Below are 16,959 nucleotides of genomic sequence, written 5' to 3' on the forward strand. Positions count from 1 at the left end.
GAACTATATACAGATATATCAACAGAATTGACACAAAAATCACTGGTGTTATTTATATTATCAAAATACAATGAGGTAAATAATAAGCATACAGTATATATAATAGTATAAGAAACAATGAAGTACTTATAAATAAACTTACAGACAATTCTAAAACATTATTAAGGGTATTTTTTAAATGTTATTTTAGAGAGAGAGATTGAGAATGTGAGGAGAGGAGAGGGCCAGAGAAAGAGAATCTCAAGCAGGCTTCATGTACAGCAGTGTCTAATGTGGGGCTTGATCCCAAAACCCTGAGATCATGACCTGAGTTGAAATCAAGAGCCCAATACTCAAAAGACTGAGTCACCCAGGAGCCCCAATTACGGGCAACATATAAAAAATTAAATAAATGCATGGACAACCATGCTCATGGACTGTAACACTGATTTCTCTCATTACAGAGCCCTAGAATCAATAAAATCTTCAGGAAGGAAGGAAGGAAGGAAGGAAGGAAGGACAGATGAAAACCATTGAGTTGCATTCTTATATTAAAGGAATATGACTGGGCATAAGATAGACTTCATTAGTTAAGACTGATAAAGATCAGAAAGAGAAAATAGGGGAAATTCTATATTCAATATTTTAAGTCCCCATCCCCAGTTGATAGATATCAAACATCTATTATTCAAACAGTTCTTTTAGTTAATTTCTATAGTTAGAAAAGAAAGCAAGCTAAAACTCTTTGAAGTTTCATTGAGATAAATGACTCATATATTCATGAACAGCCACCTCAATATATATCGTAAATATATGTTATTTAATATTATTAATAACTAATATATAATATAATATTTAATGTTATAATTGAGATGGTAATAATATTTAATATATTATTTAATTATAGTATATAATATATTAAATATATATTAAAATATATATTTTTTTAAATTTTAGAGAGAGAGCACATGAGCAAGGGAGAGAGGCAGAAGGAGAGAGAAAGAAAGCGAGAGACTGGGCTCCTGGGTGACTCAGTCAGTTGAGCGTCCAACTTTAGCTCAGGTCATGATCTGCCCGTTCGTGGGTTTGAGCCCCGCGTAGGGCTCTGTGCTGACAACCCAGAGTGTGGAACCTGCTTGGGATTCTGTGTCTCCCTCTCTCTCTCTGCCCCTCCCTCACTCACACTCTTGTTTCTCTCTCTCTCTCAAAAATAAATAAATATTTAAAAAAATTAAAAAGAAAGAAAGAAAGAGAATCTTAAGCAGGGCCCATGCGTATTGCAGAGCCCCACATGAGGCTTAATCATGATCTGAGCTGAAATCAAGAGTCAGATGTTCAACCAACTGAGCCACTCAGGCACCATCGATATATATAGATATTTTTTAATAATGAAAAAATATTAATTGAAGTAAGTAGAACAGAAGGATTTAATTACAATGTTGTTGTTTTTTTCTATTTTCAGAATATAAGAAGATTATACATTGGAAAACCTCAAACATGCTTTTATTTGCCTCCCCGTTTAAAGACCCCCTCACCTATCAGTCCCAATATAACCTGTTTATTCTAACTATTTTAAAGTACTCAGTATTGTTTTCCAGATTTAATTTATGAGTTGTTTCTTTAGAATTCAGAATCTCTCTCTCCCTTTCCCCCCTGGTTCTTTTAATGTAGAATTGATTTAATACATGGCAGTTAAAACCTTTGGCCAATTCACATAAGTTGAAATATAATTTGGTGTGTCAAGATACTGTGAGCAGTCTCCCTTCCATATTTGCCATAGCCTGCTATTTGTGAGAGCTCTCTTGATGGGGTTAAGTGTAGTTATGGAACAGAGAACCACAATGATATTTGCTAGCACTGTTAAGAGAACATTCTGTTTCCACACACAGAAATCTCTTGCTGCCTAGAAGGAGAACATTTTACTCAGACCAATATTAGGTTTGATAACCTGTCATCTCCTTAGGTCATGTATTAGGCTGCTGTCTACATATTGGTAATTGTTGATAATATCATTATGATAAAAAGACATGTAAGTTTACTTAAAATTTAGAATGTTGTACTTTTGTTTATCTGTAGTTATTTTAAATTTGTACCATTCTAAGTAAGCCTATTTATGTATAATATGCAATGTGTATGTCAATTGTATACAGTTCAATTGTACTAAAATCTGGTTATGGTGATTAACAAAATGCTTAATTAAACTTTATACTGGTTGCATGGAAACTTCGTGTATTTTTTTTTTTAGCACACAGAATAACTTTATCTGTTATAACACAGATCCTTACAGGTGTTTGGACTTGATCTTTAGAATGTGGTGATTTGCATGTGGTTAAGGGGTATTCATTTATTTACTTATTCATCTCTAACTTTTTTTTCTCCTGAACAAATATAATTTCTTGGATTACAGATAACAAAATATTATGAATCATCTTTGTGAATCATCACACACATCACAAATTGAAATGCATATTGTGTGTATCCACATGGTAATTCTGAAGTACCTATACTTTAGGTAGCCCTCCCCCCCCGCCACACACACACCAAGAACACACTCACACAAGCATCCATATTCAGACTATCACCTCGATATTTGCTATATCTGCAAATTTCCAATGACAAATGAGAAGACATCACTCTGGTTCAGCAACTATTCTAATTCTCTTAAGAAATTGGCATGACTTTGAATCCAAAGAATATTTTTTTGGTGGGATTTTCATTTAAACATCCAAATTTGAAAAATTATAGTGACATAGTTATTTACACTGTTTTAGTATTAGGATAATTAAGTGAATCATTCTTGATAAATAGGCTTATGCTAAATGGTTACATTTATGTCATTAGGCATTAAATAGAACACAATGCAACATCAAGCAAAACATGCATAAGTTTTTATTTAAAAGAGAATTATAGGATTCAGAACTGATTTTCTGGTTTTTACATGCTTTACGAAAGCTTTATTTAGTATAAATTTATTAATTGGATAAAAAATAAAGAAATAAAACTGAAATAAATGGCCCTTCAAAAGATTATAAGAACCTGATCAATCTTCCAGTTGAAAAGCCTCTGGTACAATAGGAAAACTATGGCTCTGACATTATAAGAGGTTGATATACTCTTTCCACATTGTTGAGCAAATTCAGAAAAAAGTGGTCTTGAACAAAGGGCAGAATAAACAATAATTTGTGGATTTGAATTTAGGTTCAACAAATAAACAGAAACCACAAAATTCCCAAACATTTTTGCTAAGTTACATAGAGATTAAAATTGTGGTTTTCTAGATGCAGTATACGGGGTTAGAATACTACTTTAAGAAATCATATGAAATAAAAATGTCAATGGGAAGATAATGAATTTATCCTAACTTTATGGCTGCTTAGGGCCTGTTTTGCTCATCATTATATTGCTAAAGCACAGTATAGGCCAAGCCAGGTGTTAATCATTCAATAAAAGCTGAATAAATGCATAAACAAGTCTATTTTTGTAAAGAACCAGATTCCAAAGGCAGAGAGATTTATAGTTAATTAATAGTTTCTTTACTTAGTCTTATTTTACTGTTAGAACGTTATTTAATTTCCCTGAACATTAAAATCTAAGCTGTAAAAATGTACATGATGATATAGAGATTCTAAGGTTGTTCGAAAGATGGATGGGGAAAGTGGTGTAACATTGTATGGGGACTACCAATTAATGGCAATTTTGCACAGTCAATAGAGATATCATCACTATCATGCTGGGTGACTGGGAGTAACAGAGAGGACGTGTATGAAGTAAAGACACAGTGAAGGCCACTACCAAACAAAATCTGCTGCTTCTATGGACTCTAAGTTTGTGAAAAGCTGAGATGTTGTTTAGAACTATTCTCAAATTCAAAATTTTAATGCAGCTTTTCTCTTATATCACAAAAACTAGAAGAGTTAGTTCAAGGAAAACGGGCAAATTTTTCTGCTAGAGGAGATTCAATATTAAATAATCTGAGGAACAACAGGGAGATGTAGGTTCTAAATAGAACCTAGAATCTCGTCATGCTCTAACTCAGCAGAAAACTCTCCGACTAGAAAAAGTACTCAATTTTTTGGCCATTGTGCAGAAACCATCTGCCTCCATGGTCTTCCCGCCCACACGTGTCAGTCAGTCTTTTATTTTTTTCTTTGTCACCATCATAATTTTGTGATTTGGAAACAATCATTAAATTAATCACACCCAGACTCAGTGTTTAAAATATCCTTCCATTGCAGTACATGCATAAAGCTTTGTTTGAAGTTTATTCCTGTCATGGAAAGAAGGCATTTTAAAGAAAGATATTTACATTTCAAATAGACCTTTCCAATGCTTGTACTTTCTTCAGTCGTTTGTAATTCAATCAGTTGGATATGAAGTGATGACATTGAAATGCAGAAGCAGAAAGTTCCTATTAACTCAACTTTTAAAAGTATCTAAATTAAATCTGGCCCTGCCTGGTCAGTAATGGATGTGCCTACCCTCAGAATACTGCCTGGACTTAAAAGGAGGTGCTTTTAAAATGGCTTGAAGTGCATAACAAAACATGTTTACACTAACACAAAAGAAAACAATCTTACTTCTAAAATTTCATGTACTATGAATTCAACCCATTTGTTATTTAAGAAGTCACTGAGGGATATGGAGAAAGGGGGTATAAATAATTGATTACCACAGTGTGTACCTTCACATGAGGGAGAGGAGGTTGAGGAGTTCATCCCTATTTTGTGAGCTGTAATTAAGTATTAATTCATTGACGAGTCTATCTATATACATATGTAGGTATATATAAAATGTGTATGTAATATTGTGTATATAATGTGTGTATGTATAATATTATAATATATAGATGTGTTGTATTATGTAATATATATATGTTATCTGTGTGTGTGTGTGTGTGTGTGTGTGTGTGTATAATGTATATATTTGGTGGAAAACAGCAAAATGGATTGAATCTCTTCTGGCAGTGTAGAAGTGAGTTTTCATCCATTTTCTTCAATTCCCATAACCCATTTGTCTAATGAAAGGTGGGTATTCAGTAAATATTTATTGAATGAGTGTTTGATGCCTTTTTAAGTGATTCCAGAATGGTAGGCAATTATTTTTGCTGATAGGTGACTGGCTGTTCATATCCACTACCTATGAATAAATTTGGGTAAATAGCTGTAGAAATAGAATGTTGCATAAAGGATAAAATAATTTGGCTGCATTAAAAAAAAAAGATAAAAGATAATGCCCTGAAGATGAGCCACTGCTCAAGAACTCATTTCCTCCTGGTAAGTATCAGGAAAATCAGCCCTATAGTTGAAAGAAATGAGGCAGTACAAGGTTTTGAGAGAAATGTCATCAGTTCTGCAGTATAAAGCGAGCCAATAAAACTAATCTACACGGGGCTTTTAGATTTTGATTAGATTGTAGATTGCAAGCATTTTGTGAAGTTTTTGTAAAAATAGCAATTGATTTCCCCTCTAACCAAGCAATTTAATCTATGGTACAAGTCGCAAAGCCAGCTGTGGGACGGTGGGTTTCCCTGCAGGATCAGTGAGCTAGAAGCAATACACCTGCCACTAGGCTTCTAAAATAATCATTTGGCAAAGATAATTTTAATAGGCAGGAATAAAGGTTAACAGCTTTTGTTAAGGCTCTTTAGAGCCAGAATGGTTCAAGTGCCACATTCATCTCCCCACCCCTTCCTCTTTCAGACTTGTTTCATTCTGTGCTAAGCAGAAATTGAGACCAGCAGGTTTCAGTTAGACAGTTCATCATGCTGATTCAAATATGCATGTATTCATGCAGAATATATTTAATGTAGAGCATACACTGAGCACCATGCTAGAAAATGGGAAGTGAATATGAAAAAGCAGAAGAGCTTATACTAGTGGTTATATAAGCAAGAGGAAATGGGGGGAGCTGAATCTAATTTCAGTGGTCAGGCTGAGTGGAGAAGAACCCATGTATACATCTTGTTTTTTTCCTGGGAATGTGGAAATAGTGAGTGCTCAGAAAATCACACTGGACTAGAATCTGGAGATACAATTTCTATTGAATAGCTCTTTTCCAGCCATTGCTATGGCTATGGAGTAGTCCTTTGCCCAGGCTGCAGTGTTTCATCAGGAAAACACTTAGTCTTGTAGACTGTGCAAAGGAGGAGAAAAGGGACTGGACAAGAACTACTAGAGTAAAGATTAGAGAGTGGGAGGGGCAGGAGAAGATAGTTGACATGAACAGTGAGTTATACATTTCAATCCATAGCCATAACACAGTAGATTATTTTCACCATTGCCTCCTGGGGAGATGGGTAAATCCACTCTCCTGACTTCTTACTGGAAACCAGCACCACATAGCATTAAGAAAGAAAACGTGATTTAGCAATGCCACACACCTGCAGAATGCTAGGAACGAGTCTTCCATGAATTGTCATTGACTCTCCTTTATTCCTGATATTAATCAGGAATGTATTTTTCTGATACATAGTATGATACTATGATACATAGTATGATACATAGTATGATACATAGTATGATACTATGTATCAGGAAAATCACCTCTATAGTTGAAAGAAATGAGGCAGTACAGGGTTTTGAGAGAAATGTCATCAGTTACACATAGTTACATAAGCCTTTGTTTCCTTATTTGGTAACATGAAAAGAAAAACTTCTACCCCCAGTGTTTTAAGAGATACTATGAGGATTAACGGGTGACTTGATAATAATTTTAAACAATCATTATCATCATTATTATGTTAACCTATTACTTATTGAACCACTTAAAATATTTCAGATATGGGGTGCCTGGCTGGCTCAGTTGGTAGAGCGTGTGACTCTTGATCTCAGGGTCATGAGTTCAAGCCCTGCATTGGGTGTGGAACCTACATTAAAAAAATACTGAAGAAAGTTTTAAAAGAAGGAAAAAAAAATTCAGATATTTTCAAGCATTTTACTGATATCATCTTAATAGATCATAACAAAAAAAAAACCCTATGCGGTAAAAGTTATTAATATTCCCATCAATGAACAAATTAATATTCCCATCAATGAACAAAAATAATGTTACTTTTTTAGGATCATGCAGGTATTAATTGTCAAAGCTGTTAAGTCAAAGTCAGATAATGTAACTCTAAATCCCATGTTCTTAACTGTTATGCTGATGAATATAGTATAATGAATATAATGATGACTATAAAATATTTTAACATACACTAAACAAAATGTAAAGTATCATTTCAATGCAAGTCAAATGTAGTATCATTTCAATTACCATGGGGAACAATACAGAAATTTTCCTATGGAATTCATCTCTTTTCTATGGTAAGACATACAAATATTAGAAATCAAGAGTAGGATGATGTTACAGAATTGTGTATAGAATAAATAGTGACCTACATGTTCACAGCTCTTGGAGGAACTTCAAGCTCTCAGAGACATAGGTTCTCATTACACTCTATTATTAGTGATTCCATCCAGGGATAACTCCCAAGTAGACTGGTACCTGAGAAGGTGTGCTTTTCCTGAGTTCCTGGTTTATTTTCTCAAGGATATGACAGATTTTTTTTTTTTTTTGTCCTTCTTTGTTTTGACTACAGGCAAGCTCAGAGCAAATGTCCCTGTTTCCTTCCTTTAGAAATTGTAACTAATTTTATGGAAAGCTTCCTTGAGTAGTAATTTTACCTTTGGTTTCAAATTAAATTGACATTCTATTTGTCCTTACCCCATATGTATTTATTAATGTATGTACTTAGTAAATTAAATACATGATTCATTTTCATGGTTGTTTTGCATTGTTCAATTATAGTATTGATTTTTCTCTATGTTCCAAAGATGGAGTAGCTCATAATTGAATAGATATTGTTCATCAATTCTTTCTCTAATACTGGCTTTCCCATATTAAGTGGAAATATTTCTTATTCAAAATAATGTTTGCTTCAGATGAAAAGGCCTATCAAGTCCTGGCATAATTCATAAGGAGTTTCAGAACTTTTATCAGATTTATTGCCTTTTAGCACAATGGTCTCTAAATTCTTTTGTAGAGCCCAACTGCAACTTATGGCCCAGTTTAAGCTGCAGTTGGAAACCCATGGAGAGTATAAGCCTGAGGTAGACATGGGTAAAGCACAAACATGACAGATTTGGAAAGAGTCCAGACATGAGAAAAAAGATGTTAGAAGGCATGAAGGGACTGAAAGCATACTGAATTATGTTGCCGAGAGATCTAGTCTATTATGAAATTTTCTCTTCCTTTCAAATACATTATTTTTTTCCAGCAATGCAAAAAACAAATATTCATCACAAATTTTGACAGAGTATAGAAAAAGAAAACAACCCATATTCCCACCATCCAAAGACAATCTTTAATATTTATATATACAAGAATGACCTCCTATTCATCTCTCTTGTATCTTGAGTCCAAGTAATGTTAATTTGGTTGGCAAGTTTAAATACTGAGATATACTGCATTATCCAAATATTGAGTTTCAGATACCAGGTAATGAGATAGCAAGAGATTCATATAAAAATGTTGTCTGAATTTATTTGATTCCTAAATTCTATTATTGGGAATTCAAAGAGTGTAATTCTTAAATGAATTTTTTAAATATTTCAAGTATATGCATGTAAAAGTATAAAAAATAACAAACCACTGTGCAACATATGAACATGTAATATTGCTATAAAGTATATATTGCTTTCTTTTTAAACTTAGCATCATAAGCTCAATTGAACCGTGGTGGAATATGCCACAGTATGAAGTTTTTATATTTGCTTAATCATTTCCTTATTCTTGAATATTTAGTATATGCTTTCTGCCAAAAGTAATGTACTATTAGCTGTTCCATAATAAATTTTGTTTTTGTTTTTGTGTATCTTTTGCACTATTTTCTGAAGGTATTTTCCAAAATTAGGCTGCCAAGATCAAGAAATGCCAGTTCCTTATTTCCTTTACAGATTGCTTAAGATATTTTTAAATGATGTAATGATTTACATTCACATATTCAATTACAATACAGAAATTATGTATGTATGTATGTATATATATACACACATATATATATTCAGTATTATATATATTATATATCCAGTGTGTATGTGTGTGTATATATATATATATATATATATACAGATTTCCATCCTTCCCCATGCATAGTTTTTAACCATATGTTTCCTTCTTTTATCTTTTTAAATGAAAATCTGATGCTTATTATAATATGAATTTCCATTTTCACTATTATAACAATCAGTAATTCCAAAGTTGTATGGGATGGTTTATTAAAAATAAAAACAGCATTAATAAGCAGAATTTTCTTTGTTGTTGGCTTCTAATAAAGTTCAGCGATTTGCCATTGAGTAATGTGGATCATTATTTTTCTGGAAATTAGTTATTTCATACCATAGTCTTTTCACAGAATTAATGATCTTTTTTTTTACTTTTTTTTTTACATAATAGGGTGATGTAATGTCATAAACACTCAAATAACTTTAATTTATGCACTTTTTTACAGCTTGGATACAACGTAAAAAATGTATCAAGGTATACTCCATTGTGTAAAAATATCATTTCCTAAAGAAATCGATGTTTATTTCTATATGCTTATTAAAGACATACCACTATGTGCTATTTCATAGAAGTTTTTCAAGTTTTTTTTATTTAAATACTTTACAAAGTTTAGCTTATTTGTAATAAGCACATTATAAAAAATATATTAGTTACTTTATATAAATTATTTATAAAATATACCACATGGATTTTGAACATTATAAATTATGTAATACCTTTTTAAATTGCAGATGAATGACTAAAAGTAATTCAGAAATTTTATTTAGTATTATTGACACAATATAAATTCACTTGAATTTTACCTTTATGTCTTCACAGATTCTCTCTGCAGAGATTTCTAAATTAATATTTGGAATAAATTATTTTATTAACCTCAATACCCCCCAAATTTGATGCTTAACAAGATATTCTTGGCTGTCTCATGACACTTTTGAAAGTATAACTTGTCCTAGTCAGATCTGATTTATTCTAATAGAGACCTTTGTATGTCTTTTAATTATATCTCAAATGATTACTTGACAATTCATGTTTCAAACCATCTTTCTTTGATGCTGATTGGTGAAAAATGTTGGAATTATGAGGCATTAAGAAGCCATTCTATGACATGCCCTGAAATTAATTAGAAGCCAAGTAATAATAAAATGCAATTAACTCAATGAATACAAATTTAAAAAAAAAAATCATGTCATGAAAAAGAAAAAAAAAATAACATGAAGTCAGATGGAGAAATACAATGTTTACTCCAGGAAGGAATGTATAAAAAACAGTCCCCTGACTCCTTCACTTTATCAATTCATATCGTCTTCAGCCATTTTAATTAACATGTTAATAAATTCCTGATAGATTTAATAGCAAGTGACAATCGCAAACTGCAAGCTGAAATAAAATCTAACACAGCGAATTTGTCACCTATAAAAAGTATTATTGCCCAGTCAACCATAACTTGCCCCACCCCCCCTTAAGGGAAAGGCTGCTATTTGGAAGAAGATTTAAGCTTTAGCCCCCACATATTAAGCACAATTAATGATCTATTTGCTTAGAAGCCATATATTAGCTCCAGTTTATCCATCCACTGGGTAAACGGTAGACATTACTTGGTCACTGTGATAGATCTGAATGCAAGCAAAAGCATCAATCAGTGTCGGCAGCTGATTAGTTGTTGGTGTCTCTGACAGGCTCTTCCATCTCACTGAATGAAATCCAGCTGATTGCTCTCACTTCTCTCTCCATTGCCCTCTAAGCCACTATATTACATAGCTAATGCTGAGGGTGGAAAATTCCGTGTCAGCTAACAGTGAATTTCTCCCCTTTGCTTATTATTACATCCACGTTGGTCTCCCGCTTCAAATTACGGAATGAAGCTGGTCAACAGAGTGTGGTAATGTGAACCTTTATGAAGCAATGAGTAGTAATGGGTGAAAACAGTTGTATTTTAATAATAACATCTGTTCTCCTTAAGGCAGAAAAGTGACATGAAGTGTGCTTCTTTAGATGACACAATAAAAATTAGATATGTCAAGATTTAGAGGGTTGATAGTTGAGGAATAAAATATTGTAATATGAGGAAAACATTACCCTTGAGATGAATTCAGGTTCTGAAAGTACAATAGTAATTAGCACTAAAACGGTCATTAAATTTATATTCATTTCCTCTTAAAGTTTGCTCAGGCCAATCTTTCATTATTAGGATATGTATTCAAACTGCATTATGAACACTGTAGCTTATCTGTGAGCATGAAGAACAGATGGAGTGAATTTATTTGCAGAAATATTTGAGCAAGTGGAAAAGATATGAATTTGACTTTCTTGACACCCAGAATTGCCTAGCATATGTGCAACTCTCGTCACTAAACACAAAGTCAGAAGGAACAGATCAGCAGTCATCAGAATTAAGGAATACTTAATCAATGTTAACTTTTCTTTGTATATGGGAGTCAGGAGAACAGTATCAAGTACTAAGAAACCATTTAGATATGATTCCCATGACATTACATGTAATAGCACTACAATTCCATGTGTTTCTTGTTTTCTTTTTTTATATCATAACATATTTATGTTCAATGATTGAGGTTATTCCACAAATAAATATGGGCACCCACAATCTTCAATATCACACATTCCAATTTCTTACTCAAGAGCATACAACTAACAAAACTAAAAATTGAGTACAGGTGTATAATTATGAATATCTAGATTTTATTAAAATTATTTTCTTCTCAAGAAATTAAAATAAAATAAATTAATTAAATATAAATGTGAATAGTAATTATAAATATGATCACATAATAACTAGTATTAATCTTAAATTTTGTTTGAAATATGTAAACACATCTCTTTTGACAATTTTTCTTGAGCAGGCATGTATTTATGCATAAACATAAAGCAACTGTATCACAAGTGTGAAGAGAGAATTCAAAGTCCATGAAGAAAGTGAGGTTGATACTGGCCACTGTTAACTGAGATGATGCCTTCCCAGACTGAGTTGTTCAGATATGATGTATTATTTAGGCAAGAAACAACAGAAAAAGATTAATAATGAACAAGTATAAATTGAATTAATGGGTTACTAATTTTTAAATTCCAAATAATCTTATTTTTTTTAATTTATGTGAGAGACAGAGAGAGAGAGAGAAAGAGAGAGAGAGAGAGAGAGAGAGAGAGAGAGAGAATCTTAAGCTGGCTCCACACTCAGCATGGAGCCCGACCCCAGGATCACGACCTGAGCCCAAATCAAGTTGGATGTTAAACCAATTGAGCCACCCGGTGCCCCTAACTTCCAAATAATCTTGTGAAGAAAAGAATTTATATTTAATTTAAATAGTTGACAATCTTATTTTACTTATTTTAAATATTATCTAAATATCATATATTAAAGAGTGTTTTAAATCTTTAAATGTGTCATTAAATATCAATATTATTTTAAATATCTATTTAATGTATACATTGTATAAATATTATATTTATTTAAATATTATTTGTTTTAAATATTAAATAAGCATATATTTATGTTAAATGTTTTACATTCTTTAAATTGTATGTTGAATATTATTTAAATATTATCAGAGGAGAGCGGAACTGGTTTATTTGAAAATACAAAATCAATGTTCGAATATTTGTAAGGACATTGCAATATTAGCAGAGAATATGTAAATCAAAACATTTTAGGCACATAGTAAGCTGTTAGTCAAAGGAATTCTAGATAAGTGACATCCAAGTTTAATTAAGCATATAAGACTGATTTCCTCAGGTTTCATCCTATCCAGTGGAATAAAATATTCTCAATTAAGACCTAAGTAAGAAAGAAGTCTTGCCCCCAAATTGAATCCAATCATTTAACTTCTGATTCATAAGGTAGTTTGTCTGAATCATAACCAGAAGTCCCTGACTGGGAAGAAGGAATTTATCTTAGAAAAATTGTTCTAATTAAGGTATCATTTGGCCCATGGTTTGGGACCCTTTTCCTTCTGTGCTGTGGTCAAAGTGCCTGATTACAATATATTACAAATTGTGAAGCCAGACGTGTACACACTAAGATCACGTGAACTCGCACTCTCATTAGTATTTAGCCACCATCGATTAATTAATTAAAGTCATTGTTCTCAGTGAGAACAAACTGAGGGTTGATGGGGGGTGGGAGGGAGGGGAGGGTGGGTGATGGGTATTGAGGAGGGCACCTTTTGGGATGAGCACTGGGTGTTGTATGGAAACCAATTTGACAATAAATTTCATATATTGAAAAAAAATAAAAATAAAAAAAATAAAAAAAAATAAAGTCATTGTTTTGGCAAATATTACTTATCCATGACCACTTAAGATTTCAGAACTTGCTTCCTGCTTTAAACTAAAGATGCTTGCAAAATAAAGATGAAGGCTTTAGCACAATTTGCTTCTTGCACTATCACCTATAGTAGAGAAAAAAATGGAAATGACATGAATAGCAAATAAGAGGAATTGTTAGAAATGAGTGTTACATCCCCTCATTGTAGTGCGGTTGCAGGGGTGGCCTCAGGAAACCCCAGACTTAGGCTTGTAGGGGAAAGTTCCTATTCTTCACTGTCACTTTATCAGGGTTGTTTGGCATGAGATATCTGCCACATGTAAACACAGCATTACACAGTCTTTGTGCAAGTCAGAAGGGAAAGGGGGAGACAAAAGCCAACTCACACAGGAACATCAAAGGAAGCACTTCATGCCTGGCAGAATATTTGCTCTGACTAGCATTATATACAGTTTATGATTTACACGGGATGCCCTGGACAAACATGGAAGCCATTGCACTCTCTGGAAATATGTTGTTTTAGTTCCTGTATTATGTAGTCAAATGTCCATGTTCTATATCTTTTGTCATTAAAGAATTGCCACATTTGTGTATGGAGTCTGTCAACCACATTGTAATCCTTTTCTGACACAGCAAAATTATTATGTCATTAAATTGTATTTATAAAGACAAACTGACAAATGACTAATCTTTTAAAAAGAGAGATTGAGGGGGCACCTGGGTGGCTCAGCTGGTTGGGTGACCAACTTAGGCTCAGGTCATGATCTCATGCCTACTGAGTTTGAGCCCTGTGTCAGGCTCTGTGCTGACATCTCCGAGCCTGGAGCCTGCTTCGAATTCTGTGTCTCCCTCTCTCTCTGCCCTTCCTTCGCTTCTCTCTCTCTCTCTCTCTCTCACTTTCTCTCTCTCTCTCAAAAATAAATAAACTTTAAAAAAATTTACAAAGAGAGATTTAAAAATACTTCCATTTGCTAATGGTTAATATTTAAAAAAATATTTTTCTTCATCTTATTTAACATCTATAATGGACATACACAACTGCAAATGGAAATATAAAATTTATTTATTTTAAATTAACTTGCATAAAAAAAATTAACTTGCATAAATTATCTCCCTCATTATTACTGACAGCCCCTTGAAGATATCTGTGCCCTAGCCACAGGCTCAAGACCTTCATTTCTGAGCCAGTCATTCCAAGAGCAGAACTTACAGTAGACTTGTGAACATTTACCATCCAGTAAGCCTTGAAATTTAATAATGGATCATTACTCATGGATCATGGATCATTAGGAATGTCAAGGATGAATTCTAGGTTCTGTTAGTCTAAGATAGAGTAAATGCCTGGAAATATAAAAGAGAACTGGGGCCTATATAATATAATGTAAATGAGGGATTTTTCCAATGGGAAAATGATATCCTAATGATATATACCAAATACAAATAATGGATGTATATTTGTACTTTTGACTCCATCAAATTTAAAAGATTTATTTACCACTGTAAAATTCAAACAATAAGGAATATGAGTATTTAGATCATGACATGACAAAGTATTGTTATCTAGGACATTAAAAGAAATCTAAGAAATCAGTAAAGATAGACAATCAACCATGTAACGATTACACAAAGACAATGAACAATTTATTGGAGAGGAATCACATAACCCTAAACAATAATGAGTCATTTATCATTTACAGTTATTTAAAGGTAAATGTAAAGTTACAGATAAATTAAACATTAAAAGTAAAATTTAAGGTATATTTTAAAAAAATTAAAAAAATAAAAATTTGAAATTATAACTAAAATAAAGAAAAATTAAAAGTAATTTAAAAATTTAAATTGAAATTTTCTTTATAATTATTCAGCAATAACACTGCTAGGTTTATGCCCAAATTTTCACAAGGGTATCTGGAATGGTTTTGTATTTCTGAATTGTTAATAAGAACAAATAAAATGTAATATTATGCAGCCATATAAAAGAATAAAACATGTACACTGATATAAAATCACACTCACATATGTATAAATGTCCTGCTACTTTAAGAATATTATACATGAATACATGCATGAATACATGCATGCATAAAATATTTCTAAGACAGAGACACTCACTTCACCTGGGGCAGAGACTCCAGCATCCAGGTGGCAGCATTGACAATGGCATTGATTGGCCATGTTGTCTGGCTGAGTGTTGCCCCTGACTGCTTTTTCTGATCATTTTTCATTCAAGCCCACTTTCTGACCCTTCTAGAAATACTATAAATTATGCAGTATTTCAATAAACCATTTTTATCTTAAACTTGCTAGAGTTTACCTATAGTTAAGTACCATAAATAATACAGAGTAACAAATTATGTAACTATAATACTCATTGTCTTTTTTCCTCACAAAATAATTAAAATAATTATTTTATTTATTAGCACAATGCATTGTGCTACCTAATCTAGAGAACTCAAGTAAGTGAAAATCCCTGTCCTTTTACTGAAGTTTTCTATCTTGGGGCTCCTGGGTGGCTCAGTCCGTTAAGCGGCCGGCTCAGGTCATGATCTCGCGGTCCGTGAGTTCGAGCCCCGCATCGGGCTCTGTGCTGACAGCTCAGAGCCTGGATCCTGTTTCAGATTCTGTGTCTCCCTCTATCTGACCCTCCCCCGTTCATGCTCTGTCTCTCTCTGTCTCAAAAATAAATAAACGTTAAAAAAAATAAAAAAATAAAAAATAAAAAAAATAATAAAATAATACACATACTACAAATTTACAAGACAAACATTGGCATATATAGAAGAGGATCAGCCAGACAGAGGCAACCCAGGGAAAAAAATACATCCCAAATTACCAGAGATGCAAAAATATTCAGAAATTCCTTAAAGGAAAAGAGACAGATATTTCTATTATCATGTCACATTAATTTCTTATTGATTGTATAAAACATATATAGTAAGCTTGTTAAACACTTAACTGGGAAATAATCATAATACTTTAAAAATAATTGATTATCTTTATAAAGTCATGAATTATAGAATATCTCAAAGTATATGCTACTTTAACATCAGTGACTTAGAGTAAACTTGTTGGAACAATGGAGCAAAGGAAAAATTATGATGGATTGAGATGTGGTAGATAGATGGGTAGTTTTATTTTTCTGGAAAAATGGGTGATGTGGAAATAAGACAAATATTATTAATGTAAAGGACATTTATCCAAAAGTAATATTTCATTATTCAAGAGATGTCCTAGAAAAATTGGGTATCCAAATGTTAAAAACAAAAACCTAGACAAGATTTTAGACTAGTCATGAAAATTAATTAAATATGGATCATAAACCTACATTTAAAATGCTAAAATATACAACTTCTAGAAGAAAATATCAGGGAAAATTTGGGTTTGGTGACAAGATTTTATTTTTATTTATTTATTTTAAATTTTTTCACATTTATTTATTTCTGATAGAGTGAGAGAGAGACAGAGTGTGAGTGGGGGAAAGGCAGCGGCGAGGAAGACATAATCTGAAGCAGTCCAGTCTCCCAGTTGTCAGCATAGAGCTGGATGTGGGCCTTGAACCCTCGAACTGTGAGATCATGACCTGAGTTGAAGTTGGACATTTAACTGACTAAGCCACCCAGGTGCCCTGACAAGATTTTAGATACAACATCAAAAGC

The sequence above is a fragment of the Panthera onca genome, chromosome D4 (assembly GCF_046562875.1).
Source record: "Panthera onca isolate mPanOnc1 chromosome D4, mPanOnc1 haplotype 2, whole genome shotgun sequence".
In the NCBI taxonomy this organism is placed as follows: Eukaryota; Metazoa; Chordata; class Mammalia; order Carnivora; family Felidae; genus Panthera; species Panthera onca.